Here is a 21,324-nt window from a genome sequence, read left to right as displayed (position 1 = left end):
TACCATAGGGATATGGTCTTATCTGCCTGCTCCGATTACACTGTACTTACACTTAACCATACAGCATACATAGGCCTAAAAGGTCTCTTTGGTGATTTTCACTTTTAATCAACTGGTTGGAATTCATTATACAATAATTGTAAGGAGGTTTCACTGGTAAGCCTCTGTCTTTAGGGGGCATGGTACTGACAGACAGCAATTTCTCTTGAAAAGAAAGAATCCACACACTCTCCTTGCTAAATGAACCATAGATATTAATCTGAAACCGTCCATGAACAAGGAAAGAAACAAACAACACAAAATTCACTACAGGACAAACAGGGTAATGGGCTTCATTCAGCTACCAACTTAAACCCACGTGAAACTCCATCATTTTTAACACCAGCAAAAATTGCATGTGTCAATACAAAACATCTGCACTTAGATTTCTGCACTGGAACCTTCGCAAAGGGTGAACCCCAAGTATTTACATGCAAGACAACAGCTAATTCTGTATATTGTCCCGCTACCCAGATGGGTGCAACAGTTGGCAAGCAACCACGTATTTGAAGTTCAGCTTTGATGCGACAAGAATCAAACTGTTACCATAAAGAAAAAATTGCTGGGTTTTGCCAACAGGGTCTAATAATGCAGCTGTTGTGAAGGCCTTTCAACAGGCTGGTTTGTTAATAAACCTAGGAGATGGTGCACCTCATAGGCAGACGTTCCATCTGCACCCTCTACACTATAACTTGTCATTATTGGGTTGAAACTGCAGGCCAGGAAAATGCAAACACAGCTGTACTAGGCCTGGAAACAAGAACAAAAGAATGCATCCTGCAAAAAGGCACACACAAGTATAAACCAAACTATAACCAACACAACCCTAATCTTTATGAAGGTTAACATACAAGGCAGTGCACAGAACTATGGGGAAGCCTAGGTTGTTCTGGGAAAACAAAGAACAATTAGGGTAAGAGAACCACTAAGTGTATTTGGAAACAAACACATGCCTTTAGTTTAAACACACCACAAATTCGTCTCAATTCTTTGATAAAGTACACACCTTCTGATGAGCAGTTAATGTAGTGGTGCATTTGCACTTCCAAATATAAATGAATCAACAGCCCAAACCCAGGAAGCGCCCATTTTCAGTAGCGCCCCTCAAAGGACATCAAGTCCTCCTAGGAAGGATCAGTCGCTCTCTTGGTGCAGCACAGAGTAAGACACCAAAGGCTGGGTTAATTGTTGCCTATCAAAAATGGAGTATGGCAGTCAGCAGGATGCATCACTATATTAAAACCCCAAATGGCAAGGAAAAAAATGGGATTTCCAAACTAAATCTTAGAGAAGTACCAGTCAAATCACTAAATAATTTGGAAATCAAGACAACTTTAACCAAATCTAATGAACTGGAGTTGCCATCTAGTCGCAAACACTCTATGTGCTGAAAGAACAGTTAAACTGATTGCAATGTATTTGTTCATACTGAAAAAACACTTCTTAACCTAGCATACACATACATGAAATAACATTTATTTTCTAATCATGAAACCAATGACTTTATGAATTAGAACTTCCTGCAGGAACAAGAAAGGAAATTATTCTGTGCAGGGACTGGAGAGATGAACACACACACACACACACACAAAAACACAGAAAAAAAAAAGCAAGACAAGAAAAAAAAAAAGCATACAAAAGGATTCAAAGAGATCTAAGAGCATCCGTGTCATAGCGCCAGCACCCGGCAACGCAGCATCACAAAGCTCTGGGGCAGTGCAAGTCCAGCGTCCTCCCCTCTCCCACTGCCAGAGTGCCCGGCGCTGCCACCAGGACAGAGCTGGCAGCCTGAGGGCATCCGAGAGGAAGCCCTTGAGGCATCGGGGGAATTACTGGGAGGGGGAGGGAGCTGATGGGGGGAGCACTTGAAGCAGCACGAAGCTGCAGGAGGTTCGGTGCTGCTGTTCCAGCTCCTGGAGGGAACATGCTCAAAGCTCATCAAATGGATGGATGGGTGGAAATACTGCTCAGTCGTCGGGGAGCTCACCATCCTCATCTCCTGGGCACTGGGGAATTAGGTGAGGGGGGAACCGAGGGAGGAAACACAAAGCTGCATGAAGCTGCAAGAGGTTCTCTGCTGCAGTTGCAGCTCTTGGAGGGGCCATGCTCAAGGCTCATCTGATGGAAGGATAGATGGATGTATGGATGGAAATCCTGCTTTAGTCGTCGGGGAGCTCACCACCCTCATGTCCTCAGCACCAGGGAATTAGGTGAGGAGGGTGCTGAGGGAGGGATCATGAAGCTGCAGGAGATTCTCTGCTGCAGTTGCAGCTCTTGGAGGGGCCATGCTCAAAGCTCATCTGATGGATGGATAGATAGATGCATGGATGGAAATCCTGCTTCAGTCGTCGGGGAGCTCACCATCCTCATCTCCTGGGGAGAGAGTGGCAGCAGCCAGAAGAAATAGGACGCACAGTTGGTTCAGTGCCCTCCCCAGTGCTCTGGGGCTCCACTGCCAAGCACAGGAAGATTTTTGCTCTGAGGATTCATCAGCCCATTGGCATTCTGGTGGTGTTGGAAGCCCCTGAGATGGCTCCAGGAGGAGGCAGAAAAGGCAGTGCCAGCGTCCCCTTGTCCCCTCAGAGGCATAAGCAGCGTGTGGACCAGGAGCAGGTCTTGCTCACATGCTCAGGGAGCAGCCGATCGCCAGCACTGGGGTCAGGAAGGAATTTTCCCCCGGGGCAGATTGGCACCGGTCCCCGGGGGTTTTTTGCCTTCCTCTGAGCACCGAGCATCACCACTTGTCAGGGCTCCTGGGGCCGTTCTGGCTGCGTTATCGCCTGGTGCTCGTGCACCACGAAGGTGGCCCCTCGTGTCCTGCAGCTGGGGGGGGAAGGCTTTTTTCTCCCCAGGCTGGACTAGCAAGCGGCCCTGGGGTTTTTTGCCTTCCTCCGCAGCCGAGCACAGCCCCTTCATGGGGCTCCTTTGGCTCACTGTGTCCCAAAGGCAGCTGCTCGTGCTCCACGCAGGTGGCCCTCGTGCCCCGCATCCGGGGGGAGGCAGCCTCCTGGACTCCCACGGTGGCCCCAGCGAGGCCCCGGGACTCGCTGCTGTCCTCTGTAGCATTGAGCACCACCCCTTGTCAGCTCTTCCCTGGCCCTTTCTGGCTGGCTGCTTCTTGCACTGCTCTCGCACCACCACGGCACCGCTCCTGCCCTGCCTTTCCTTTGTCAGGCTGCAAGGGAGGTTTTTCCAGCTCAACTGAAGGGTCTAAACTAAACCAGACTGAAATCAACTAAACTAAGCTAAACCAAACCCAGACAAGTAAAATAACTTGATTTATAAATAAAACTCTTTCCACCTGTAACCGTTCTGATTTGTGTCTTTGAAAGTGTTTTTGCTGCTGAAATTCCCTTGGCATTTCATGTAAATAATGGTCTTCTCATTGTACAACTCATTGTGCGTGCAGGGAAAGGAATGGAGGAGAACAGAAGAGAATCAAGAGAAAGCTATGCTATGTCATGCACATAGAATCATAGGTTAGGGTTGCAAAGGACCTTAACATCATCCAGTTCCAACCCCCCTGCCATGGGCAGGAACACCTCACTGTAAACCATGTCACCCAAGGCTCTGTCTAACCTGGCCTTGAACACTGCCAGAGATGGAGCATTCACAACTTTCCTGGGCAACCCCTTCCAGTGCCTCACCACCCTCACAGTAAAGAACTTCTTCCTTATATCTAATCCAAACTTCCCCTGTTTCAGTTTTAACCCATCACCCCTTGTCCTATCACTACAGTCCCTAATGAAGAGTCCCTCGCCAGCATCCTTATAGCCCTCCTTCAGATACTGGAAGGCTGATATGAGGTCTGCACGCAGCCTTCTCCAGGCTGAACAGCCCCAACTTCCTCAGCCTGTCTTCATACGCGAGGTGCTCCAGTCCCTGACCATCCTCATGGCCCGTCTCTGGATTTGCTCCAACAGTTCCATGTCTCTGTTATGTTGAGGACACCAGAACTGCACACAGTGCTGCAAGTGAGGTCTCACAAGAGCAGAGTAGAGGGGCAGGATCACCTCCTTTGACCTGCTTTTCATGCTCCTTTTGATGCAGTCTAGGATATGGTTGGCTTTCTGGGCTGTGAGCGCACACTGAAGCTGGCTCATGTTCAGTTTGTCATTGACCAACACCCCCAAGTCCTTCTCCACACGGCTGCTTTGAATATCTTCTCTGCCCAACCTGTAGCTGTGCCTGGGATTGGACCAGGGCAGGTGTAGGACCTTGCACTTGGCTTGGGTGAACTTTATGAGGCTGGCAGCTTCTCCTCAGGATTAAGGACTAGAAAAGGGTTGTGGTTAAAACCATCTATTTCCATCTAAAAAGTGGAACTGAGAGAACAGTCTCCACTGGAATCAAAATTTCATAGACACGCTCTCTTCTAAGCCCACATCTCAGTATCTTAAACAGAGATTTGTGGCCTGGAAAAGGTGACAGCCTGTGTAGCCTACCAAATACCTTGCAACTCTCAAAGTCTATATCTGACTACAAAGCACAAAAGTACCTCATACCACTGAATAAATGATAAAATGCTGAATGAAATTCAATGTTAACGAATGAAAATGGGCAAAATAACTAACAATACTATTGTGATGAATTTGAAATTTGCACCTAGCATTCAGGAGCAAGGTGTAAGAGTAACTGGAGAGAACGGGTTTTAAGTACGGGAAGGGTGGTTTTTAAAATGTTAACTCAAAGCTTGCCATTGCAAAGAAAAAGGAAGAAAAAGAAAACAAGAGTGGGGTTATGAGATTCATCTATATTACCTCAATTTCTGCCTGTGCATTCTGGCCAACCACCATCCTGAACACCTTTGGGCCTCTCTTCACCATTCTATGCAACGACTGAAAATTCAGTCCTTTTAAGTTAGCTTTTAAAGTGTAGGAAAGCAACACCACTGTAGTAGGACTGCTGTTTAACTAACACATTCACCTCTTAACTAATACATTCAGTCCCTCAGCCACCTCCACGAGTCCTAATACTCCCCAGAAAAACAGACGAAGTCAACCCAGAGAGGACACTGATGAGTGATCCAATAAGACACAAGCATACATTTACACCATAACATACTTAGGGATTAAAACCTATCTAGACATTTTCTGATTTCACCTTTGAGGCTCTTCTGTGAGGACGCAACCCTGCTCTCAAGTAAGTCAGTAGGAACAAAAGTTCTCTCTATGCTTTCAAGTACATGAAGACTTGTTTTGTGGAAGCCAAAATCTACACACTTTTCTGCTAAGTGTAAGGGTAACTGGAGTCCGACTTAATTTTAAGACTGAAGATACAACATCTTCATTAAGAAGTTCTAGTAAAATAAGGTTTATTCAGCTATTAAAAAGGTCCTCAAACCCCCTGCAGATTCTCCACATGCCAGTAATGTGGAAAAATGTTCACTTGTCACAGATGCTTAAAAATTTAATCAAAGCATGCCAATGCTCACATATAATGAGAGCTTTTTCCCTGTGGTGACATTGTCGGAATGAAGGTTGTGGAATTACCACGTATTTTCAGATGAATTGAAAACTGCCTCTGTTTCTTGGCTGTTACATATGACAGTATTTTCACCTTTAAGCCCAGACACTTAACTGCATTCCAAAATATGTATATGAGTAACTTTTATCCTTGGTAACTTTCATCGCACAGCACAGAATGCTTTGTCTATAATGACTGTTTTCAAAGCTTCAGACTCTCCGGTCCCAACAGCCAAGCCAGACATGCAAGTCTGAACAAGCAGTACCGGAACCAAACCTCAGGTGAGGCTAGACCCAGACACTTGGGTCTCAGCTCACCTCCACCTTCTTCAAGCTTCAGACTTCTCTAAAGGGTTACCTTCAGTACAGCAAAGTACAACATGCCCATTCTTCAAGTGCCACCAATCTGAAGTCTATCCCAAATGAGCCCTTAAGGTAAATATTCATAGCAGCTACATAAACATATGCTTCACCTTTCCAAGTAGCGACCTATGCTGAGAATACAAAAGTTCTTCCACATTCACACTCTGAATTACTCTTTGGAAGCATGACATGTCACACAGATGTAGAGAAGGCAACTACAGTAGAAGAATATGGAAAGGGACAACATTTATCATCTTGTATCATCAACACTCGAACAGAAAGCAGCATTTACATGATGACATCCAGATACCATGGATTAGCCCTACTGATGGATAATTATACAACAAAATAGTCCTAAAACAGAAGAAATCCATCCTCGCTTTGCATAATCACACATCAAACATCCCAGTTGAGTTGTACAGTAAATGATACAAAAACTCCACTGGGTCAAGACAATGCCATTTCAAGCCTTTGCATTCTCTTTTCCCTGGATTTTTAGAGATTTCTCCTTTTCCGTTCATATACGAGAATTAATGTGTCACATTTATAATTAAGCTATCCCCAAATTGTGAGAAAAAATTGGGATTTGCAAACTAAATCTTCCAGAAGTCCCAATCAAATCACGGAGTAATTTGGAAGTACAGACAGCTGCAAACAAATCTAATAAACCGGAACTGCTACCTAGTCTCAAATACTCTATGTGCTGAAAGAAGTTAAACTTATTGCAATGTATTTGTTTATACTGAAAATACGTTTCTTCACCTAGCATTCACATACATGAAATAACATTTATTTTCTAACCATGAAACCAATATGACTTTATGCATTAGAACATGCTGCAGGAACAGGAAAAGAAATTACTCTGTGCAGGAGACTGAAGAGATGCCCCCCCACACACACAGGGCCACAGAAACAAAGCAAGACAAGTAAAAGCATACAAAATGTTCCCAAGAGGACTAATAACAGAGAAGGAGAGGGTCACCTACTGCCCAAGGATGAGCATAAAGCTTGCGCATCTTACTGCAATCCCTGGTCACCAATACAACAGAGGAGGTCTTTGGAAACGTTAATGAAAAACACAAGTGCACTGAGCAGAAGCGAAGGCCTAGTTTCAAAATTAACACACTTCCTGCAGTCCTGACAAGCCTATTTAGGAATATTACACCGTGCACCACTTTAGCCTACTGCTTTTAAGCAATCAGTAAGTTTTAAAAGAGGTTTATGGGAAACCAACATCACATTTCACAGACAGATGGTTTATAGCTTAAGTGCTTGACTAAAACCTTTTCTTATCATTCTTTGTATACACTTGAAAGCCACTTAGCTGAAATAAATCTGTGCAAAACAACAGTAAATGACCACTAAAAAGCTTAATTATTCTGCTTTATATCTATGGTATGAAGGGGGGGGGAACCAATCTGCTTTTGAAGCTTGGTTTTAAACTAAGTGGCAAGACAAAGCTTGGTGCAGGGGACATGGTAACTGGGCATAATTCCAGGGTTTAAAAAATATCTTAGGCTTTATATCCTTTCATGCAATTCAGGTTTTTAACAAAAAAACACAACTTTTCTGAATCAAAATATTGATGTATCTTTGTACATCACAAAAGACCCTTTCTATTACATAACTCTAGACAAGAAACACATGGTCCTTGTATTATGTGAGGCGATCCAATATCAATACCTCAACAGACAAGTCTGAACCATTGCTAAGCACATCCCAGAACTGGAGGCATTGAGTACGACGCCAACAACCTGTCCCAGGCTTTACTGACCCCCAGAGCACAAGGCATGCTTCCACTGCCTCAGGCTCACTTGATTTCTCCCTGAAAGTGTGGTATTACATGAAGAAAGGCATGTTGTGAATTCCAAGCTTACTGCAGTATTCATTACTGTTCACCTACCTACAGAATACCTCTATACGTATTTAGGAGGTATCTGTTGCTAGGTCCATTCATATAACTGGGAGGTGAGAATCAGGACTCAATCTTTTTACCTCTGAAGCAGAACTATCATTTCCCAACTGAGAACAGCTGCTCTAAGTTTAGGCTGACCATACTAAATAGTCATCAGTATCAGAGAGAAAACACAGATGCTATAAACAGCAGAACAACACTGGTAACAAAGGGAGGCAAGTGGTTTACTGCATTTTCTTCCTAAGGTGAACTTCCTGACTGCAGGCCCATAAAGCTGATCTTATGGACATAAACATCTGGTGTAGTGTTTGAAACTTTGACATTGAAAATGCCAGACAAAAATCATACATATGCAATATGCAAAAGAAACACAGCTGCTGATTTTGCCTGTTTAATTCATTATCCAACACTTTGTGCTATATCTGGTGTTGCCTGAAGTTTCTGATAAGGCTGTGATAGATAAGGTGCAGTCCAATACTTAACACATTTACAAATAAGATTAATAGATTAGCAACCAGGCAGCTGAATGAGATTTGTACACAACCCCAAGGACAATAAGGATTATAAGAGAAGTCTACGTTAACATCTCTGGCCTTGCTTGAACTGCAAGAAGATGGAGCCCACAAGAAAGGAAAGAGACAACCCGTATTACCCCAAAATCAGTCCGAATTGCTCAGCTGCCCAGGGCTCATGCTTTTCCTCTTAAACAAGCCTCCGATTTTTACACACCACTGGCCCTCAAGCTCTGCTAAAGCTGAGAAGCTTGAACCTGACCTTGTACCTTGGGACTACCCTTACTGTGCTTTCAAATAAACAAACAAAATCCATCAGGAAACCATACAGGATAAAGTCATGAGCACACTATGAATTCCCTGTTTAGCTTCCTTTGCAGAAATGCTTCTGTATTAGTAAAGCTCAGCTTTGCAGTTATGTTGCTTATTTGCTGTTCAGTGAATTCAAAAACCAAGTACAGGTATTAGCACAAGCTACTAGGAACTGCTACAGTTTTATATATTAAAACAATATACTCTACCAGACAATGACAATATTCACAGACTACCCCATAAGTACAGCAAGAGGTTTGAAAAACACCCAAACAGTAAACCCACACTATGCACACACAAACAGGTTTATAAACTGTGAACTCCTTTTTTCCAATCAATCAAACTCTTTGGGAGAGATTTTCTTTCATTAGAGACTGGCACTGTCTGATCCTTTCATATAGCTATCCACAAAGAGAACTTTGTTATAGCCACCATCAATCCTGTCTCATATTTCCTATGCAATTTACTATGTGTATTTATTACAACAGAACTTCATTATAACAAATTGAAACTCTACAGCACGTCTCTGGAAGCATTCGCTACAGAATGGTATATAATCCCAGCTCTGCCTCTTACTTCCCAGCTCCCTTTCAGGATAAACATGGACTACAAGCACAAAGTTTCATATCCCAAAATATAGTTTATGAGAAATGTCATCTGTCAGTTTGCCTTCAGTAGCCAGCATCTCACATACTCTAAGTCAAATTATGTTCAGTCACATTAGACAAAGGAATATAGACCTAACTCAAATACTTACACTTAATGGATAATTGAGAACTGCTCCACCAACTGAGCACTTCTAATTACATTGTTGCTAGGTGGGAGAGGGAGAGTTTCTTATCTCCAGAGCTCTAATCTCCTGTATGCCACACATTGTCCTTCATGAATTGAACTGATGAGTGTACATTAATTATAAAATTCTTTTTTCAAATACATACAGTAAAGGCTGAAAATCCAGTAATCAGGCCAATAACAGTATCGGGCAATCTGGCATTAGGTGACCATTTATAGTAGCTAAAGAAGTAAAAGATAGTATTAATGGGAGTTTGCAATTGTGCGAGGTTTTTTTTTTATACCCCAATCAGCATTATTCCATTCTAATGGGTGCAGAATGCTACCTAAAACTTGACCAACATCAACAGAATTGTTTCATTCTGTTGCACTGCTAGGCTGGAAAAAAAACAATCCAAAATTAAAGCTTTCAATCATAGAATAGTTAGGGTTGGAAAGGACCTTAAGACCATCCAGTTCCAACTCCCCTTGCCATTGGGCAGGGACACCTCACACTAAATCGTGTCACCCAAGGCTCTGTCCAACCTGGCCTTGATACTTCAGTTGAGATCACGGCTGCAACACCCAGAGAAAGCAATAAAGGTAAACCAACTACCACCATAAAGAAGAGCCAGGACCTTACCGTCAGGAGCAGCATGGGCCGTTCACTCTGCAGAGATGGGGATCTGGGAGCCTAGTGCGACACCAGGACAGCAGCTATACCAGAACAAAGCAGGTCCAGAAATGGCAGCCGGGACCAACCAGCAGACCAGGAGGCACCAATGAAAACCCCGGTGATAAGGTGGGGCTGAGAGAGCAAATTAAGGCAGCAGAGCCGATTCAGGCAGGCAATTGGACACAGCTGAGCTGGGGAGGAAAGAGGAGAAAGGACCAATCAATGGAGACTGCTCTCACCTGGTTCTGACCCCCACCCACCCACCTGCACAGCAGCAGAGCTGCCCCCCAGCACCCGCAGCTGCAACAGGGCCTCCCATTACAGTTATCACTAGAATGCAGACGGCTTAGCTCACTTTTCCACCTGAGCAAAATTAAGGAATGTTAAAATCCAGGCATCATGCATTGCACACACAGCTTTTGGCAAAGTAACCCCGACCTGATACAAGAAACAATACCAACAGGACCAGGAGAGGCAGCAGGGTCTGCCTTATTTTTTTGCTACTTTTATTTTTTCCTGGAAGTTAATGCAAACACTTCCCCTTACACATTTAAGAGACACTGAATTGGAAACAATGAAGTTTCATTTTGTACCAGCGGGGCATCAGATGTTATTACATTAACTCGCTAGCCCCAACATTTCTCAGGTATTTTGAGAAGTCACATTGCATTGATTTGCAGAGATCATGGGTATCAAAAAAGTGGGAACCAGAACACACTAAACACAAAACCAAATCTAAACCATACCGGTACCTTCGTTCTTTATCACATTTTAAAGAGGAGACAACTTTTGCCAGTGATGGTGCCTGATGATCATCCCAAAGTCTCATCTTTACTCAAAAAAGACGCAAGTCATTATCTCCTTTCCTCTGCCATTATCTGACTTCTAAAACTAATCCTCTTATTTGGCATAAAATCACATTTTGAATCTAAAACCACGTTATTTCAACACCTCCCACCCCAGGTTTTGTTTTGCATACATTTTTCAGAGGAAGCCGCTTTACTTCACTGAGATAATGCATCACTGAATTGCAAGCTCTATGCAGCTGTCACTCTTTGCCGAACATTGAGAAACATAAATGAACTCTGACAAGTCATTTATCTGGTAATTCAGTGTCAGTGTAATAATATCACTGGGCTTTGCGCATTATCAGTGTTAAAGCAGAACTGGAGTTAAAATGCAAATTGAATGCACCTTCTGTGTATCAGAATAAAAATTACCATAGTTGGTGCCCATCCTGTTAATCCCTTGGGTTCTCAATTAGGAAAGAATATAATGTGTGGATAAAACCAAATGTTACCAGGAATTAAATGCTTAGCGGATTTAGTGACACCTATAGTCCTAAAGGTCTCTAAAAGCAATACCTGAAGTTTGCTATACTGACTCAAACCCCCAGTGAGCATACATTCCCAACAGAAGAGCAGAGAGTGCAACAGCAGAAAGTACAGTATGTAGCAGAATTGAAACTCCAAGCACAGCTCCTAAATTTGCTAGTTTTACTAAGGTCACCCTGCAAGAACTGCCACAATCCTTACCTCTCTCAGTCCTTGCCTGGACACTTGGCCACATACGAACACATTGGCTGAATGGGCATTTGGAAGAGAAGCCAGTGCTTTCCCACAGCTGACAAAGAGTCTGCAGCTTAATTTAGCTCTTGCTATAACAAATCAACCCAAAACCACTGGGGTGCTTGGTTTTGTTTGGTGGGGTTTTTTTAATTCTCCTGGATATGAAGTGATTTGCAAGGATTTCCCTTCTCTCCCAAAGGGGTTTGGAAACCCTTATAGGAAACAGCAACACTGCCTCACGTTCCTCTGCTGGCTGGAGTGTTACTAGCTGATGCAACTCAAGAAGACCAAGTGGAAGCTCGGTTTGACCACTGAATCATAGAATGGTTTGGGTTGGAAGAGATCTTAAAGCTCATCCAGTTCCAACCCCCCTACCACGGGCAGGGACACCTTCCAGTAGAGCAGGTTGCTCCAAGCCCTCTCCAGCCTGGCCTTGAACGATGCCAGGGAGGGAGCAGCCACAGCTTGCCTGGGCAGCCTGTGCCAGTTTGATACAATGGCACAGCACCACTGCGGTAGATCATCCAATAATGTTCCCTTCCAGGCTGAGTAAATTTCTGCTGTGCAAGATATCTGTTGTTTTGTCCCCTCTCACTCTCATTCAGGCTCCCAGATTTACAATCTAAGGTCAGAGTTATCTGAACTGTTGTCTGTTTCCCTGCGTGTTTAAGATAGGTTAGAGACAAGCATCAACTGAAATTGAAGATAGCTGGAAAAGGGCCAGTACTGATTACACTGGGGCTACACCTTAAACAAGAGAAGGACACGGGACAGTAACATGATGTATTTTTTCTGTTATGAAGTTTTTCTGTTAGGTACGAGGTTGAATGAGAGGTCACATAACAGAACAAGAACCTCACTCGGGAGAAGCATGAGATAGGATTAAAACGAAGTATTAGCTGTAAGCTATCAGATTTATATACTACTGATAAGTCATCTACTTTGCATACAAAGCAAAGTCTCTCCTTGAGCTGTCCCAACTCCTCTATTATATATTAGGCTTAGATATTAAAATAATCAAGATTTATACTTTTTTTTTAAAAGCAAAATCCAGCACAGATATTTTGCTTTGTAAGCACATAAAGAACTTCTGCATGTTAAATCTGGCAATTGCTGCTAAGGTCAACAGCCAATAGATGGATTATCTTGAGAAGGCGGAGACAATCTCATAAAAGGAGAGCATGAAAACAAATTAAACTGATTTACTTTTGAAGGGAGAGTTATCAGAAGGAGACAGCGCATGAAATGACATGTAGAGGATGTAAAACAAAGCTTTTCCTCTTCCTACCTTCACATCAAAAACATCTGGCCTGCCTCCTCATGATACCTCAAAACTGATACACCAAGAAGTCCGAGTCAAAACCTAAATACAATGCCACGGAGCAATAAGGACACGTAGGAGTATCTGATGTGGGAAAATCTAACTGGATGGGTTAGCCAGCACTCCCTAGGTGTTGCTCCTCTAGAAGGATCTTGGCCACTCACACAAGCTAAGGGATAGCTGTAAATGCACCAGATACCACAACATGGAAGAGCTCAAGGAAGACATCTTTTAACACAGTTATGCAGCACCAGTCCTTTGGGTGGATCTCCCTGGCTGCCTGGGCTTCAGGGCCTTCACTGGTAGGAACATGTGAAAGAAGCTGTTGAGAAGAAGCTTCACTGAGGTATACCCTTCCCTTCAGAGACAAATCTTAACTGAGGCTCTCACCTGGGACCTGTACCACAGCGCAGCAGCATCACAGCCATGAGCCTCCCTGAGTCATACCCTATGCTCTATTACTGGCACCCTGGCCTCTCCTCAGACCTGTCACCACTGACTGGCATCGCACACTGGGGTGTGCCTGGACCTGGTACTGACCCTGACTTTCCAGCCTGGCCTCAGACCTGTCCCATCACCACAGACCTGCCTGGCAATGGGGACTCTCAGCTGAACCTGGCTGCCCTCCCCAGGGCTGGCCCTGGGCCCCAGATGGTGAGGACACTGTCCAGCTGGCTGTGTTACCATGCTGAGCTCCCAGCTTCCAGCCCTTAGTTAGCAGCTGGTCCCTTCCTTTACCCTATCATCACAGACACCTGTGTGGAGGAAAAGGAGGAAGGACAGTCTTAGCAAGATCACTGTCCAACGTCAGTAACAGTCAGTTAAAGCATTCCAGCATCCAGTAATAGTTAATTACATTTTTGAAGTGTCAGTGAAAACATTCTTCCATTTCCCCACCTTCCTAGCAGCTCTGCTCAACCTTACTCCAGTTTCAGTTCATCCTTAGGCATAAGCAGACCTGCATAGAGTAATGCAAGGGAATACCCACCAGTGCTCCTCACCCTGGGCCACGACACCTGCTCCCTCTCCTGCACAAAAGGAGCTTGTTCAACACCTGCCTGAGGTGAACTTTTGAGGTTCACTGACAAAGATTTATGTTTAATAAACTCAGGCAGCTTTTTACCCCTTTTCCAGCCTCCCTTAAAAAAACAACTCTCATGTCTTAGTTGCTACACCTGACTAATGGCTGTAATCACCCAAGGCAATTTCCCACATCCTTTTTATAAGGAAAACAAAAAATCATAGCTTCTGCCTTTCCTGTTCTCCACTTAAAAAAGTCTAACAACAATAAAGAGTTTCAAGTACACTGAAGGTACAGTTGTTTCGTGACCCAGAACTGTCCACAACCAAAGTAAGAAAACCCTTCCCCACACAAAATTTCTGACCTGTTTCACCATAGCACCTGCCCTAAAGTAAGCTGAGCTTGTGGAGAGGTTATGCACACAGAAGCTATTGACTATGTGTTATGTAGGGAGCATAAGGCTGCACCACGCACTCTTACTCAAGTTAGCTTAAAAGAAGAAACTCATAAGCATGAAGCAGGACAATGAAGCAACAGCTGGTCCCAAGTCATCACTTGGAAAGCATCCATCCCCTGCTGCTTTCTCCTGCCCTGAACTATCACACAACAATTTCAACCTGAGGAAAACCTTACAAGCAGCAAAGCAGAGCCTGAAATATGGTACTGATAAGGGTACATACACAAGGCTATGTTTCAAGTCACCTGGAATTGTGAACAGCCATGTCAAATTCAGTCAGATTAGGCTGCTGGTGGCTGTCATTCAAAAGAAACAGTGCTTTTCAAAGCTGAAAATTAGGTGGTGGCACTCACTCCTTTGGGAATTCACTGTGTCTTGCTCCTGCTTTATGTTAGGATAAGCATCTTCCTGCCACCTGGTAGGATTTAGCTATATAACACGACTTTATTGCAAAAGCACATTGCACTGGGTGCATCTGCAAAACACCCTCATTTTTGCACTTATGAATCCCACACCTAAAGCTGCTGTTTTCTTCACCTATAGAAAAATCTCAAGATAGCACTAAAATAGTCCAGTAGAAATTAAGGGCTGAGAATGAACAAACCACATCGGAAAGATCATGGAAAGCAAAGGGCAGAAAAGCAAGGAATAAATTAAGACCACAAGACTCAGAGCACGGCACGCAGGGAATGGCATGTCAGTCAGTGTGGGGCAGCAGTAAACATGGGTAGGGAGAGCAGGCAGGTGAGTGGGAGGCCACAACATAAGAAGGATGTGGAGCTGCTGGAGCAAATCCAGAGGAGGCCGTGAGGATGATCAGGGGCTGGAGCACCTCCCTTATGGAGACAGGCTGAGAAAGTTGGGGCTGTTTAACCTGGAGAAGGCTGCGTGGAGACCTCAGAGCAGCTTCCAGTGTCTGAAGGGGGCTACAAGGATGCTGGGGAGGGTGAGGGGAGGGACTCTTCATTAGGGAATGCAGTGAAAGGATGGGTTCAAACATAAAAAGGGGAAGTACAGGCCAGGTGTAAGGAAAAAGCTCTTTGTTCTGAGGGTGGTGAGGCACTGCAATGGGCTGCCCAAGGATGTTACAAATACTCCAACCCTAGCAGCCTTCAAGGCCAAGTTAACAGAGCCTTGGGTCACATGGTTTAGTGTGAGGTGTTCCTGCCCATGGCAGGAGGGGTTGCAAACAGACGATCTTAAAAGTATTTTCCAACCCTAACTATTCCATGATTCTATATGCATAACATAGCATAGTTGATCTGTTCTGTCCTGTTCCATTCCATTCTCTTCTGTTATAGTCCATTAAATTTTATTCCGCTCCATTCCATTCCCTGCACGCACAATGAGTTGTACAATGAGGAGACCATTATTTACATGAAATGCCAAGGGAATTTCAGCAGCAAAAACACTTTCAAAGACACAAATCAGAACGGTTACAGGTGGAAAGAGTTTTATTTATAAATCAAGTTATTTTACTTGTCTGGGTTTGGTTTAGCTTAGTTTAGTTGATTTCAGTCTGGTTTAGTTTAGACCCTTCAGTTGAGCTGGAAAAACCTCCCTTGCAGCCTGACAAAGGAAAGGCAGGGCAGGAGCGGTGCCGTGGTGGTGCGAGAGCAGTGCAGGAAGCAGCCAGCCAGAAAGGGCCAGGGAAGAGCTGACAAGGGGTGGTGCTCAATGCTACAGAGGACAGCAGCGAGTCCCGGGGCCACGCTGGGGCCACCGTGGGAGTCCAGGAGGCTGCCTCCCCCCGGATGCGGGGCACGAGGGCCACCTGCGTGGAGCACGAGCAGCTGCCTTTGGGACACAGTGAGCCAAAGGAGCCCCATGAAGGGGCTGTGCTCGGCTGCGGAGGAAGGCAAAAAACCCCAGGGACGCTTGCTAGTCCAGCCTGGGGAGAAAAAAGCCTTCCCCCCCCAGCTGCAGGACACGAGGGGCCACCTTCCTGGTGCACGAGCACCAGGTGATAACGCAGCCAGAACGGCCCCAGGAGCCCTGACAAGTGGTGATGCTCGGTGCTCAGAGGAAGGCAAAAAACCCCCGGGGACCGGGGCCAATCTGCCCCGGGGGAAAATTCCTTCCTGACCCCAGTGCTGGCGATCGGCTGCTCCCTGAGCATGTGAGCAAGACCTGCTCCTGGTCCACACGCTGCTTATGCCTCTGAGGGGACAAGGGGACGCTGGCACTGCCTTTTCTGCCTCCTCCTGGAGCCATCGCAGGGGCTTCCAACACCACCAGAACGCCAATGGTCTGATGACTCCCCAGAGCAAGAATCTTCCTGTGCTTGGCAGTGGAGCTCCAGAGCACTGGGGGAGGGCACTGAACCAACTGTGCATCCTATTTCTTCCGGCTGCTACCACTCTCTCCCCAGGACATTAGGATGGTGAGCTCCCCGACGACTGAAGCAGGATTTCCATCCATCCATCTGTCCATTCATCAGACGAGCTTTGAGCATGGCCCCTCCAAGAGCTGCAACTGCAGCAGAGAACCTCCTGCAGCTTCAGGATCCCTCCCTCAGCAGCCTCCTCACCTAATTCCCTGGTGCTGAGGACATGAGGGTGGTGAGCTCCCCGACGACTGAAGCAGGATTTCCATCCATGCATTCATCTATCCATCCATCAGATGAGCTTTGAGCATGGCCCCTCCAAGAGCTGCAACTGCAGCAGAGAACCTCCTGCAGCTTCATGTTCACTCCTTCAGCACCTTCCTCACCTAATTCCCTGGTGCTGAGGAGATGAGGATGGTGAACTCTCTGATGACTGAAGCAGGATTTCTATCCATCCATCCATCCATCCATCCATCCATCCATCCATCCATCCATCCATCCATCCATCCATCCATTTGATGAGCTTTGAGCATGTTCCCTCCAGGAGTTGGAACAGCAGCACCGAACCTCCTGCAGCTTCGTGCAGCTTCAAGTGTTCCCCCCATCAGCTCCCTCCCCCTCCCAGTAATTCCCCCGATGCCTCAAGGGCTTCCTCTCGGATGCCCTCAGGCTGCCAGCTCTGTCCTGGTGGCAGCGCCGGGCACTCTGGCAGTGGGAGAGGGGAGGGCGCTGGACTTACACTGCCCCAGAGCATTGTGATGCTGTGTTGCCGGGTGCTGGCACTATGACATGGGGTTGATGGAGCCCCAGAAGCCCTTGGAGAAAAGGCTTTGGGGTGCTGGGCCTGAGGCAAGGCTGTGTATTTTCAAAGCAAAACTTAAGAACCATGTTCATAAAGCCCATTATTTTTAGTTCAGTGTATGATATACACTGGAGATAAAGATGCTGTATGGAAGAATAAAGAACTAAATTCCAAGATAACACACATTACTTCAGAGCTGATATGTAATTGACAGAATTTTTTCAAACTAATATATGTTGACAGAATACAGTAAGTAATTGGTAGCGATTTATCTAAGGCACCATAAACCAGCAACTTCTTTTAACACAAGAAAGCAGGAAAAATGCCACAAAATATGAAACATAGGTACTGCCTGATGGCAAACAAAACTGCTAGGGTTAGAAAACTCATTGTATCATTATACCTCCTATAATGCACCCTTTTTTGAAAGCTTTGTCTTCATACTTTCACCCATCTCAAAAGCAGCTTCTCAGCCACACTACTGCTACACTGATTGGGGGTGGGAGTACAACGAAGACATGTACCTTGTTATATTCATGTAGACCCACCTAACTTCTACAGGCACCACAAATACTTGCCCACGTTCTTTGTCAACAACTACTCACCCTCTCAGTTCAGACTTGCCCCAAATTCTTAAATTGCCTTTCAAAAACCACTTTCTCTCCAGTTAAAGTCACTTTTGAAGAGTGTCTGGAAAAATGAGGTGGACTCCTCATTTATACTCTGATCGTTACAACTTCCAATTGTTTACCAGGAGATAACTTACACACAGGCATCTCTGCTCTTCCTGGCTCTTCATCAAATCATGAAAACAAACTGTTATATTCACAAAGAAACTGTATGAAAAAAAGGTGATTATTTAGAAATTATTCAAACCATGGCACTAATTCCATCACAGGAACTTCTTTTTATTTGCTTGTTTTGAAATTCCCTTCTTTTTTAATTTCTATTCGGGTTTTTCCTGACACTCCCATTTATCTTCACATGGGGGTGCCAAAAAATCCTTACATATCCAGAGATATACAGAATATTAACTCAGTATTTTGCAGATCTGTTCTATTAAGGAGAAAACACGCAGTAAAGAGGGAACTCATAGTGAAGAGCTACAGGATAGTTTCATCTCTACAGCTCTGCCACAAGGATTTCACCCAGCAAACCGCACTGGAAGCCACAGACACTGTCATTTTCCATTGAAACAATTCTTTTCACCTGTTCAATGCTGAACCTGACCAGCCCATACAGCATTTCACTGCTCGTAACAAAATACTGCTGTTGTAGAGTCACCTACTGTCCCATTCTTCCTCTTATGTATAAGAATGGTATCTGGTAGTACTATCAAGGCTCAAGGATATATATATTATACTAGGGGATATACTAGAGAGGGTATTATACTAGACGTCATATAAAAGTCCGTGCCCCACAGAGCATACAAATTGCTTTAAAGCTGTAGAGCAAAACCTGTGAGGCAACACCCCTATCAGTGCTCATACTGCAGCACTCAAATCCACACTGAGTCCTCTAACAAGTGTGCTGCACACGCTGAGAACTCCTCCCAGGATGTATCATTAAAACACATATTTCAGACACTCAGCGCTAAGATTTATTTCCTGGACAGCATGGGGTAGAAAAGTCAGCTGAAGAGACAGGTTTTAATTTTCAGACTATGTTACTTAGAGAGAGTGCACCCGAAGGGCACACCATCATTATTTAGGCCATCATTCTACTACCAAGTAGAAAGACTGAAAATCACCCCAGTTAAAGTTACTGCAGCTTTGTTTCCAGTGGATGAAATACAGCACCATGTGTTTTGTCTCAGTGCTGCATTATCTTCAGAGATATCTTCTGAGCATAGTGTAAAATTGTCCCTTAGGGTTTACATTAAAATTGATGGCGCAGAAGAGGAAGCTTCTATTGTTTCTTGTCATAAACTATTTCAAAGGGGGAAAAGAACATCTGATTTTTTTAATCCTCTAAATATTAAAAAAGTACACCACCACCCCCAATGTATCTAAATACAGAGCTAACTTCTGTAGGAACAAAAGGGTCAGAGATCCCACTGACAGGAAGTAGGCTAAATTTACAACGGTGAGACAGTACCTTTTCCTACACAGGCTACTGAACACTACTAAAATACTTGAACACTGCTTTTCATAAGTTTCCCAAATACACTAAAGAGCAGCAACAGTTGGTTTTCAGGATCTCTACTGCTTCCAAACCAAGGTATTTAACACAGATCCTTAATTCCATCAGTAATAGGTTTAGGAGTAGGAGCAAAACCTGTATGTTTCAAAAATGTTCATGCTCATTTCTCTTCACACCAACTAACAGCCATAGCACCTCTTACTCTAAAACAGTGCAGCTGGCTCATGTTCAGTTTGTCATCGACCAACACCCCCAAGTCCTCCTCCACAAGGCTGCTCTGAATTTCTTCTCTGCCCACCCTGAAGCTGCGCCTGGGATTGGCCCAGCCCAGGTGTATGACCTTGCACTTGGTTTGGGTGAACTTTATGAGGTTGGCAGCTGCTTCTCAGGATTAAGGACTAGAAAAGGGTTGTGGTTAAAACCATCTATTTCCATCTAAAAAGTGGAACTGAGAGAATGGTCTCCACTTGAAACAAAATTTCACAGACACGCTCTCTTCTAAGCCTGTGCCTCCTCCCAAGAGCACAGGGATACATAACACGCTTTTGCTAAAAGCAGTCTGTTACATACATAACAAATGGTGCTCATAATCTTTCCATAGTAGACAAAGAAAGCAGGTAAGGCAAGCAAAGCTTCCTTGGACACATCAGCAGCACAGCTTTCTGGGGATGGTTGGTTGTGACACCAGAGACAACAGAACTTTAATTCATTCCTCCCTGGAATTCCTCCTGTAGTTCTAACTCTGCCTATTTTAAAAGTCCATGCTGACTTCCCATGATACCTTCCTCCATCCTTATGTATTTCACAGCAGAATCCTCAAACGGATGACAAATCTGCTCTTGAAATAAATAATTTCAAGAGTCCTGCTGGAACCCATCTCCTGTGAGATGCGGACCTTCTTCTAGTTTATTATTATCCCAAACGATTCTATTCTTTCCTCCCAAGGGAGGAAAGTTCTCTGAACTTTCCTGAAAGCTACTTTCCACATAGTTTGCAAACACTGCACTCTGGAGGAATAAGAATAATCCTCCAAGCAGTAGGAGTTTTTCCTACTGTTTTTCCAAAGTTGCCCTTCCGAAACCCAGCCAGCAAATGACACATACACTGGGAGCTCAGTCATTTATGCAAGCTGATACAGGTGAAGTGCCTGACTTGGTCCAGAAACAGAAAGCCAGTGGGTGGGAAATGACAAGGCAGATTTATTTTTAACATGCTGTTTTAAAAGACCTTATATTGTTGAAAAACAAATTACAACCGCATGGTCATAGTGGGTCCAGTTCAGAAGACAAGTTCTGTTGCTACAGTGTTGGTTGAACTGGGTTGTGCAGGTCAATGTCATTAAATAAGGGTTACCAATCACAACTGAACATGCACATTTCCTACAAAAATGCTACGTTTTCAGCTTTTGATAGTAAACTTGCATTTTCCTTTTAAATACAAGGCAGGTAACTGTGTAATTTTCAATTATAGCAGCCTATAGACCTGAGAAACAAAACAAATGGGTTCAAGCAATTCACAGCAGCCCCAGAAGAACGGATGTGTTTCAAGGAAAAGAGGCTTCCTTGGGCAATGCCCTGTCAAAAGCACTGTTTGGAACTTGGGGGTTTACACAGCACAGGAGGTCTGCTTGAGGT

This window comes from Pezoporus flaviventris, unplaced genomic scaffold (genome assembly GCF_033815535.1).
Source record: "Pezoporus flaviventris isolate CSIRO_AGI_PZ_B2104156 unplaced genomic scaffold, CSIRO_AGI_Pfla_v1 ptg000015l, whole genome shotgun sequence".
In the NCBI taxonomy this organism is placed as follows: Eukaryota; Metazoa; Chordata; class Aves; order Psittaciformes; family Psittacidae; genus Pezoporus; species Pezoporus flaviventris.
This window is presented reverse-complemented; position numbering follows the sequence as displayed.